Source organism: Paroedura picta, chromosome 2 (assembly GCF_049243985.1).
Source record: "Paroedura picta isolate Pp20150507F chromosome 2, Ppicta_v3.0, whole genome shotgun sequence".
NCBI classification, from domain to species: domain Eukaryota; kingdom Metazoa; phylum Chordata; class Lepidosauria; order Squamata; family Gekkonidae; genus Paroedura; species Paroedura picta.
Genome location: NC_135370.1, coordinates 184,575,024 through 184,586,472, shown reverse-complemented (window position 1 = coordinate 184,586,472; position 11,449 = coordinate 184,575,024).

Below are 11,449 nucleotides of genomic sequence, written 5' to 3'. Positions count from 1 at the left end.
AAAATGGCGGCGGGGGGAAGGGGGGGAGTGAGTGGCCAACCAGAATGCCTGTAGCTTTTCAGCTCAGGCATTCTGGCCACTCACAGAAGGGTTTTTATTTTTTAAATCCCCTTGCTTTGTAGCCTGCCCAGGAAGAGGCTACTTAAAGCAAGGGTCTGCTTGCTGGAGCTCACTTTGAGCTCTGGCTGGCTGGCTGTGCTGCTCCTAAGCTCCTGCTTGGTAGAGCGGCCTGCCTGCCTGCCTGCCTGCCTCCTGACCTGGACTTCTGGTGGACCTCTCTGGACCTAGCCTGTGGACTGCACTGGAGAAGACATCAATAGTTTGTTTTAGGGGTTTTTTTTCTTCTCCTTTTCTATTTTTCTCTTTTTTCCCCTCCTTCTTCTCCCTCTCTCTCTCTCCTCTTTTCAAAAGTTTTTTGCCTTTGGGTTTCTGTGGGTGGGGGCCTGGGGGGGGGGTTTGGGGAATTGTATTTGCTGTTTTTATTGTGTTAACTGTTTGCTGTTTTATTTTTTGTAAAAGTATTTTGGGGTGGGGGTTGGGGCTTGTATTGTAAAGTTGCATTGTTTCTGGTTGTTTTTGGGTTTTTTTGTTGTTTTGCGTTTTTTCCCACAGGTTTCCTCAGTTGCCACCTTTGGGCTTTGTGCCCTGGGTGGCAGCTGGTTGTTTGATAGGTGTAGGTGTTTTTTGGTGGGGGGCTAGTTTTAGTTTAGGGGGGTTGTGTTTATTCTTAGGTTGGTTTAGGTTAGGGCCTTGCAGGGCCAGTTTTTGCCAGCCACCTTTGGGGGAGTGCCCTGGGTGGCTGCTTCTTGTTTGTTGGAAGCTGTTTCTTTGGTAGAGTTAGCTTGTTTGGTTAGGGCCCTGCGGGGTTAAGTTTTTCTTGGTAGCCACCTTTGGGGGAGTGCCCTGGGTGGCTGCTGGTTGTTTGTTTGCAGAAGCTGTTTGGTTGGCCTAGGCTAGGCTTGGTTTGATTTGGCAGTTTGGGCCTTGCAGGGCCACTTTTGCTTGGTTGCCACCTTTGGGAGAGTGCCCTGGGTGGCTGGCAGCTGGTTGGTGTTTAGAGATTGTTTGTTTCCTTCCTGAGGGGAATTGCTGCGTTCTTCTTGGGGTGTCCAATTAGTGACCCTTTAAATAGGCAGTAAAATCCATAGTGTTAGGAGAAATTATAAAGTGCAAATAATTTTTTAGAATAGATAGTTTCTTTCCTAAGTAGCCAGATAGGATTTTTTTTGGGTTTTAGGTTAAAATAGTATTTTCTTAATAGTTAAAAAAATTTAAACCAGCAGGGGCTGTGCCTTATTGAAGGCTAGTTTTCCTGGTAGAGACAGGAATTGATTTAGAGGCCAACAGGTTTAGGGGTTCTTCTTAGCAGATCAGGTGGGGATTGGAGAGAGAGGGAGAGGGAGAGGGAGAGGGAGAGGGAGAGGGAGAGGGAGAGGGAGAGGGAGAGGGAGAGGGAGAGGGAGAGGGAGAGGGAGAGGGAGAGGGAGAGGGAGAGGGAGGTGTTAGGTGATCTCTCCCTCGGGGTGAGCCTTGGGGACATGAGTGGCTTGTCCATGTCCTCAGCCATCACCTCGGGGGTGCAGAGAGCCCTGGAGGAGATGGGTGAGGGATTGGCCCGCCAGTCTACTCCCCTTTCTCCTCCAGGATCCAGCAGGCTTCAATTGGGGGGGGGCAGGAGCAGATGGTAGAGGTGGTGCAAGAGGGAGAGATGGAGGTGGCACCCCCTGCCCCGCCATCTCGACCCCTTCCCCCTCTCTCACCTCCTTCTGTCCCCACCTCAGGACACACCGTGGGTTAGTGCGTAGGCGCTATGAAGCTTTACAGATTCACTGGGGGTTTATGGGGGGATCAAAAAATGATTTCAGTTTGAAATAAAAAAAATGATTTCAAAACAAGGAAATTGGCAATTTACCTGCTGAAATCATTTTTTTCTCACGCTTATGGGAGCCCATAGGATGGGACCCCTTGGTCCAATCTTCATGAAACTTGCAGGGGAGCTCTGGGGGGGCCTTCTCTCAGTCCCCTGAAAGTTTCAGGAAGATTGCACCAGGGGGTCCCATCCTGGGGGCTCCCAAGGAACATTCCCTATAGAAGTCTATGGAGAAATATGTTCAGCCTAAAGAATCTGACATTCCATTGTAACCAATGGAGCGGATAGGGGCACCCTCTTTGGGAGCCACTAGCATTGGACCCCTTGGTCCAATCTTCTTGAAACTTACAGAGGACTCAGGAAAGATCCTCCCTGAAATCCCCAAGAAGTTTCAGGGGTGCAACTCGCACCCTCTCCCTCCCAGCTCCCGGGGAAGGCGGGGGAAGGCTTTCCAATGCAAGTCAATGGAGACATTGACTTGTATTGGCCCCGAATCGTCTGAAACGATTCGGGAGGCTCCAATGCAAGTCAATGGCCTCCATTGACTTGCATTGGCCCTGAATTGGCTCGGACAGCTCCAAATAGATTCGGGACAAGCATCTTACTCAAGGTGTTCCTGCAGGTGATAAAATCAGAGAATCAGAGAATCCTAGAGTTGGGAGGGATCTCCTGGGTCATCTAGTCCAACCCCCTGCACTATGCAGGACGCTCACAACCCTCTCGCTCCTCCACTGTCACCTGCCACCCCCTTGTGCCTTCCCAGAATCAGCCTCTCCGTCAGATGGCTCTCCAGCCTCTGCTTAAAAATCTCCAAAGGTGGAGAACCCACCACCTCTCAAGGAAGCCTGTTCCACTGAGAAACCGCTCTGACTGTCAGGAACTTCTTCCGGAGGTTTAGATGGAATTTCTTTTGAATTAATTTCAATTAATTTCATCTCATTTGTTCTGGTCTGTTTCTCCATGGCAAGAGAGAACAATTCTGCTCCATCCTCCAAATGGCTCCCTTTCAAATACTTGAAGATGGTTCTCAGAATCCCCATCAAGAATCAGATGGGCGGCCATGTTGGTCTGAAGCAGCAGGACGGAATTTGGGAAACCCCAAATGTTTCATTCAGAGTAGAAGGAGAAGAGCTTGTTTTTTTATACCTTGCTTCTCACTACCTGAAGCAGCATATAATCACCATTTCCTTCCTCTCCCCACAACCAAGACCCTGTGAGAACTGCTCTGCAAGAAGAGCTCTAAGAGAACTGTGACTAGTCCAACGGCACCCAGCTGGCTGCTAGCTTATTATTATTTGTTTGTGGCGGGTTACAAGATAAAATAAATAAATACAATCCCCTAAAAATCCACCTAAAACACAGTAGTTAATAAAATACTAGCTGACAAGATATAAATTAAAAATAAATTAAATTAAAGAACACGATGGCAAACCGACCCCCCACCTACCCCTGATAGGGAAACAGCTGGCCACCATAGAAAGAACATGGTGGAGTACCCCCCCCTCCTTGCCCCTCCTTTGAGGGGCCCACAGACCTTCTCTTTGCCCTGGCCTCAACCATAGACCTGCCGGAAGAGCTCCGTTCTGCAGGCCCTGCGAAAAGCCGGAAGCTCCCCAGCCCAGTCCATGAGCCTCACGTGTGCCGGCTGATCTTTCTTTCTGCCCCGCTGTGCATCCCTCCCACCCCTACCTACGAATGGCAAGCAATGCTGCTCCAATTCCCTCCTAGCAGGAGATGGGGGGGGGGGGTCCTGAAGTTTTGTCTGGGCCGAAGCTGCCACCTGAGACAGCCTTGGTCTCCCTCGGTTCTGCTAAATCAAATTAGTTCTTTTTAATCCTTCTTGCTTAGACTTTCCTGCTTTGCAGGCTCAAAAGGCGCTTGCTAATCTTTCTCCTGGTCATCTCCGGGCAGCCTTTAAACGGCTGATGAATTCTGAGCGGCCTCCCGTGATTAAAACCGGCACCAGACGCTTCTGGTCGAACGAAAGGGAAGCGGTGCCCGTTTGCTCTGCAGAGGCGACACATGAGGTGGGTGCGCCCGTGACATTCAATGCCATTGACGTGCATCTAAGTAGCAGTGTGTGAACCTGTGAAGGGGAGCCTCCCCGCAGGAGAGAGATCCAGGTAAGGAAGCAGGAGAGCGGGCAGGGGATGGATCCTCAGCCGCCAAAGACGCAGCGTTCTTGTCATGCCGCTACACTGCTCTGACTTGTTGCCAAAGCTGACAGCATGAAAAATGCCGTTCAGTGGGGGTTTATGTAGCATAAACACACTCTTAAAACCGAGGCAGGCGTTTATGGCTTGGACAGGCCTACAATGCGGAAAATCAGGAAATCCTGGGCTGTATTTCAGAGGGTGATGGGAAAGGGATTCTGCCAAGCGACACATCTCCCTCCCGTTTGTCTGGCCCCCTTTTGAACCTGGTGGCAGCGTTGCTCTTCAATGCATCTTTTCTGTCACCTCTGGGAAAGTGCTCTCTCCTTTCATTTCCACTGAGTACATGTGCCCTTGACACTCTGGCCCACCCTTGATGGGACGCCTCTTCCCACAAGAATGAGGAGACCGAGAGGACACAGTGGGAAAAGAGTTTGGCTTGCTTGGAACTCCTCCTCCGACTTTTGCGGGTTTGCATGAAATAAGACTGCTCTACTTTCAGGGTAATCTCCCTCACATAGAAGAAGAGTTGGTTTTCATACCCCACTATTCACTACCCGAGGGAGTCTCAAAGCAGCTTACAGCTGCCTTCCCTTCCTCTCCCCACAACAGGCACCCTGTGAGGTAGGTTGGGCGGAGAGAGCTCTGACAGGACTGCTCTGTGAGAACAGCTCTAAGAGCGTTGTGACAAGCCCAAGGTCACCCATTTGGATGCATGTGGAGGAGCAGGGAAGGGGAAGGGGAGGGGGAAGGGGAAGGGGAAGGGGAAGGGGGAAGGGGGAAGGGGGAAGGGGGAAGGGGGAAGGGGGAAGGGGGAAGGGGGAAGGGGGAAGGGGGAAGGGGGAAGGGGGAAGGGGGAAGGGGGAAGGGGAAGGAGAAATCTTCTTCTAGATTAGAAACCATGACTCTTATGTGATATGAGAACTATCTCCAAATACTTGAGGGGCTGTCATATAGAAGATGGAGCAGAGTTGTTTTCTCTTGCCCCAGCACCAATGGATTGAAATTAATTCAAAAAACTTCAGCTAAACATCTGGAAGAAGTTCCTGACAGTTAGAGTGGTTCCTCAGTGGAACAGGCTTTCTCGAGAGGTGGTGCATTTTCTTTCTTTGGAAGTTTTTAAGCAGAGGCTAGAGTCATCTGAAGATGTTGATTTTATGAACTTGTCCAGAAGGTGTGGGATGGGAGGCGAATTTCCTCCAGGCCAGGCTGGATTCTGGAGATTTTTCTTGGGCATGAAGATGGGTTACTGTGGGTAGGCAGGCAGGTGTGAGTTCCTGCAGGGGGTTGGACTAGATGACCTGGGAGGTCTCTTCCAACTCTAGGATTCTAAGATGACGAACCATTTACAAGCACTCTTTGGGTGTGATCTGTCAACCAGTTCGCGATCCACCTAACAGTAATAGGATCCATAGTGAATTTTACAAACTTCCCAATAAGAATATCACGCGGAACCTTATCCAAAACATTATTGAAATCAAGGTAAACCATGTCCACAGCATTCCCCTGGTCCAGCAACGTTTTTCCTGAAAACCAGAGCATTCCACCCCCCCAAGTCACCAATATTACTGCTTCACTCCTGGGTGATGTCAGGACATTGCATTTACTTCCTTCAATGGTTGCTAGTCTTGGTGACTCAGGGGAACATCCCCATTCTGAGATACTTATCCTCTGAATCCGAGAGCCAGGAGGCCACATCAGGGGAAGGCCTCAGCCTCTATGCTCTATTGTTCACTGTCCAGAGGAACTGGCTGGCCCCTGTGTGAGACAGGACCCTTGGTCTGATCCAGCAGGGCTTATGTTTTTATCTAGAATCATAGAATCCTAGAGTCGGAAGGGGCCATGCAGGCCATCTAGTCCAACCCCCTGCTCAACGTAGGCTCAGCCCAAAGCATCCTAAAGCATCCAAGAAAAGTGTGTATCCAACCTTTGCTTGAAGACTGCCAGTGAGGGGGAGCTCCCCACCTCCTGAGGCAGCCTATTCCACTGCTGAACTACTCTGACTGTGAATTTTTCCCCCCTGATATCTAGCCTATATCGTTGTACTTGAAGTTTAAACCCATTACTGCGTGTCCTCTCCTCTGCAGCCAACGGGAACAGCATCCTGCCCTCCTCCAAGTGACAACCTTTCAAATACTTAAAGAGGGCTATCATGTCCCCTCTCAACCTCCTTTTCTCCAGGCTGAACATTCCCAAGTCCCTCAACCTACCTTCATAGGGCTTGGTCTCTACTTCTCATTTGCCTTGAAAGCCCCTTGGTAGGGTTGCCAGAATTCTGTTGTGGCTGGGTGGGACTTCCATACAAACACAAGCAGTAGAGACCCCAGTCTGAGTCCCCTGAAGATCTCCAGGAGAGGCTGGAGAGGAGGGAACGCCCATAGATGAGAGCTGATTGGATCTCAGAGAAAATTGTTCTTCCTGACCCCATTGAGCTTGTAGACCTTGCCCCCCCCCCCAGGTGGGCCAGTGCTGAGCCTTCACAAAACTTGGTTCCTTCCTTGTACCATCCATAACTCTAGAAGTGGGACCCAAAAAACTTGAATCCTTTGAAGTCTGCCCAATTGAGATTTCTTTGTTTGCAAAGGGAGCAAACTCTGCCCATCCCCCTCAAAGAATTATGATCCCCAAAGAGAAGCCGAGAAATCTATGGTGCATTTTAATAACTGCTAAAGGTAAGAGGATAAATACAATTTTAATTTTATGGACTTACTTTTCACACTCCAGTAAACATACATTTCCATAATTATATTTACAGGGTCTGGCTGTGTTGAAAGATAAGGGATAATTACATTCCAGGCTGACAGGAGAGACCTGACAGAAATTAGACATTTTTCTTAATGTTAACAATAATTAATATTAGGGATTTCAATTGGATCTTAATTAATAACAAGAGAAGAATGCGATCTGTGAATTATTTACAGCAAATAAATCTTGAGTTCTGAAGTTGGATGCAGTTTCCATTTTCTGCCACAATAATTTTGCTCGTTGGACACAAAAGGCGCGGGGCAAAGGAGATGCTTGCGTTAATCAAGCGGCATCAAGGACCAAGCCTAGCGAGACAATTAACACCCCCCTCCCACATACACACACACACCACATTAGATGCTACTCGGATGTGGCCGGGAGCACACGTGACAACTGCACATCTAGCTTCCGTCTCTCTCCGCCAGTAAACATTTAGCCTGATGCACCAAGTCCTTGAAACATTCCAAGTGCCCTTCAAGCCAATAATATGGAGGAGCCAGAAAGGATGAATCATCTGGCCGGGCCTGGAGAACCCCAGATGCAAATGCTGACTTGCCTTCAAGAGGACGTTCTGTCCCGTGTCCTCTCTCTCTGCCGAGTCTACCTAGGCCAGGAGCGGCCAAACTGTGGCTCTCCAGAGGCCCATGCACAATTCCCATGAGTCCCTGCCAGCATGCACTTTGAAGGGCAGCCCCTGACCCAAAATGAGTAGCTCTCCCGTGATCCCCCTCCCCTCCCCTGCTGCCAGAAGGGCCAACTGCATGCAATCGAGGAGAATCCCAAACCTTATCAGCCACGTTCCCAGGAGGCAGGTTCATTCGTCTCTTGGCCCAGAGATATACCCCCCCCCCCTCAAAAAAGAAAAGGCGTCCCTCACAATTCACCTGGCACGTCAGGCTTTGTAATTCTCAACTTCAGACTCTCCCCCCTTCTCAGCTCCCTTGATGGCACGGTGGGAGGGGGGGGGGGAAGGTGGCATGCTGGCTAACACAGTTTCTTTTATTCTTTACGGTGAGTCTGTTCCCTTTTCCTCCAGATGAACTTGGCCTCCCTGGGAAGATTTCTGGCCAGCTGTTAATAAGTGTGGTCACATTACTTTGCCACCAGGCTCTGAGCATCACTGACAGGACGGCTGTTTCCTCTGGCTTTCAATGAAGCCTCCCGGACAGCCCCATTCCCTTTAGCTGCTTGTTCCTTTTCTCATCTGTCTCTCACTGTGAGTGGCATGGGTGTGAGCACCGACAATCATCACAGAGTTGGAGACCAAGATGGATGAAGAAAGGTTGGGGGAGCTTGGTCTGTTTAGCCTGGAGAGGAGATGACTGAGAGGGGATCCGATAACCATCTTCAAGTATTTAAAAGGCTGCCATAGTTGTTCTCTCTTGCCCCGGAGGGACGGACCAGAACCAACGGGATGAAATGAATGCAAAAGAAATCCCATCTAAACATCCGGAAGAAGTTCCTCAGTGGAATAGGCTTCCTCGGGAGGTGGTAGGTTCTCCTTCTTTGGAAGCTTTTAAGCAGAGGCTGGATAGAATTATAGAATCATTAACAGAGTTGGAAGGGACCTCCCAGGTCATCTAACTGACAGGAACTTCTCCGGAGGTTTAGATGGAATTTAGAATATTAGAGTTGGAAGGGACCTCATGGATCATCTAGTCCAACCCCCCACACCATGCAGGACACTCCCAACCTTCTCGCTCATCCACAGTCACCTGCCACCCCCTTGAACCTTCACAAAATCAGCCTCTCCGTCAGATGGCTCTCCAGCCTGTGCTTACAAACCTCCAAAGATGGAGAACCCACCACTTCCTGAGGAAGCCTGTTCCACTGAGAAACGGCTCTAACTGCCAGGGACTTCTTCCTGAAAGCCATCTGATGGAGAGGCTGAAGAGAGGGCATCCCTGCCCCAGACATAAGTACGTAAGAGATCCCTTGTTGGATCAGGCCCATGCCCATCCAGTGGCAACTGTTGGCCTCAGGGTAGATTTTACTAGTTACTGATTGGGAATTTCCATGCTGATCCTCTCCCTGTCTTTCTCCCATTAGAGCTGTGTCCAAAGGAACTTCAGGGACCAACATGATCTCCATGGTATGAGCTTCTGAGAGGCAATACTCCCTTTATCAAAATCTGTTAATTCAAGAAGCACCCGGACGGCCCGTTCCATGATTTGCAGAACCTTTCAATTAGGAAAACTACATTTCAAAGGAAAAGTCTGCTTTGCAGTTGATCACTAATAACTCTGAGGATGTATGTGTGTGTGTGTGTGTGTGTGTGTGTGTGTGTGGGATATTTGTCAAGTCGGCCCCAAAGCAGCCTCGGAAACCCTGATGTCCGCCCTCCTTTGAGTTCCTGTGTCAGTGATGAGCAGAGAATTTGCACACAAGACCCTCTCCTAGTGGGCGAAGGGCCATCTGCCAGGGATAAATGCCGATATATACATATATATATGTATAGGCTCAAACCTATCATTATATTTTAATGGCACCCAGAGCTCAGTTCTACAACGTTCCCCCTGCCAGAAAAACAACCCATTTCGTGTATTAAAAAGACCCCCGTAACCCGGGGAGATATAAATCCTCACATAGCCATAAACAGCTGGAGAGGGAAAGGGGATGGTACTTGTAATTAGTTCTCACGTATTGGGGCAGCATCAAAGGCTGTCCTTTTAGAAACGGCTGGATTTTTATTTACCGGCGGCATGACGCTGCTCCCCAGGAAACATCTCCAGGGCGAAGGTGAAATGACGGCAATTTCTGGAGACTGCTTCCCACTGTGGAAAGGAGCATTAATGTTCAGAGGGGGAAGGGGCAGTATCATGGACCCCCCCCCTTGTTCTCCCTCATTCTTGGTTCCCTGGAACATCAGGGGTTTGTCTCAGGGCAACAGACCCGCTCTTGAGGTTGCCACTTCCTAGAACAGCGGTCCCCAACCCCAGGTCCGGAGACCGGTCCCGGTCCGCGGATCAGTCGGTACCAGGCCGCCGCTACTCTGCCCCTGGCTCACCTTTGGTGCTCTCTGGCGGCCGCCATGGCTGGGGATCCCCCTTTGGCTCCCCCAGCAGACGGCGGGAAGTCAGGGGCGCCAGCAGGAAAGCAAGTGGAGCAGGGGCTCAGGCAGCAGCGGTAGACTACCCCCCCCTCCGGGCCTCACTAAAATTGTCAAGCATTGACCAGTCCCCGGTGATAAAAAGGTTGGGGGCCACTGCCCTAACAGACGCTGACGGCATCGTTTTTGCAACTCTGTTCCTTCAAGGGTTTCATGCAGATGCTCTCTTCTCCCTCCTGGATTTCTGTGCCGGCTGACTCAGTTTTTGGCATACCGCACTCCTCCCCTCCCCTCCGCTCTCCTAGGTCCCTCTTGAGCAAGCTGCACCCTCCAGTGGCCACAGGGTCCCCATACGGGAGCCACCCTACTGAGTCCTCCTTCCGTCCTTCTTCGAGGAGCTCACTCTCCTCCTGTTTAGTCCCCCAGGTCTGCTGGATCAGTATTTTGACAGGGAGAGTTTTGAATGTAACGCACTGCAGTATTTCCTCCTATTCATTGGGAGCTCTTTTGGCAGCCCCCCCCCCAAAAAAAATACAACTCCTCCAATTCCTGTGCCCACCTCTAGTTTTAGCACCTCTCAGTGCTCTGGTCTTCGCCCTTGAATCTCCATCCCGAGGAGCCAAGTTCTGGGTTGGGAAATTTCTAGAGATCTGGGGATGGCGCCCAGAGAGGGTGGGCTTTGGAGAGGGAAGGGACGGGTGGGAGAACTGGAGAACCGGGCTGGATTCCCCACTCCTCCTTCACATTCAGTCAACTGAAGACCTGGGGCTCATCACAGACCTGCTGAATCTCTTCTTACAGAGCTCTCTCAGCCCCACCCACCTCACAGGGTGACTGTTGTGGGGAGAGGAAGGGAGGGAGACTGCAAGCCGTTTGGAAACTCCTTTGGGTAGTTTAAAATGAGGTATAAAAACAATTACTCTGCTTTATGTTCTGTTTCTCTATCTTATGTGTCTCCTTCTTCTTCTTCTCCTCCTCCTCCTCCCCCTCCTCAAAGTTTAGGTGGGGGTCCCTGATACTGAACCTTTCTCTCTCCATATTTGGCCACCATATCCTTGCTAAAATCCTTTCCTTCCTGCAACTCCGCCCTCTCCAACCCCAAATATCCCAGCACTTCCAAACCTGGAGCCGGCACAGGGATGCCCAGGAGGGGTACTGATCCGTGACCCTTCCTGGTCCTGGGAGCGCTTCCTTCTCACCCAGCCTTCTGGGTCCTTCCCAGCTCTTCCTCCCCTTCACGCGGAGGAGAAAAGCGCACTCCAAGGACACTGCCAGGCCCAGGGGCTCAGACAGAAGTAACTCTGCAGGGGATCATGTGCTTTACTCACTTCCCTACTTACTTGCTTACTTAAATATTTACTCCTTGCTCTTGTCCCCAAAGAGACCCAAGGCAGCTTGATGCAAAAGAGACAGAAAACATTTAAACACACCAAGCAAGCAAACAAACAGACTAGCATTTGGGTTGCTCTTGAATCTAGAAGGCCAGCTTGTCCAAAATTAAAGAGTGAGATTCACAGCCTGAGAGCCAAGGTCCAGGATGGAGGGTCGCCAACTCTGGGAATGGAATTTTCTGGAGATTTAGGGCCACAGCCTGCTGGAAGTGCAGAGTTTGGAGAATGGAGATAGTTCGGC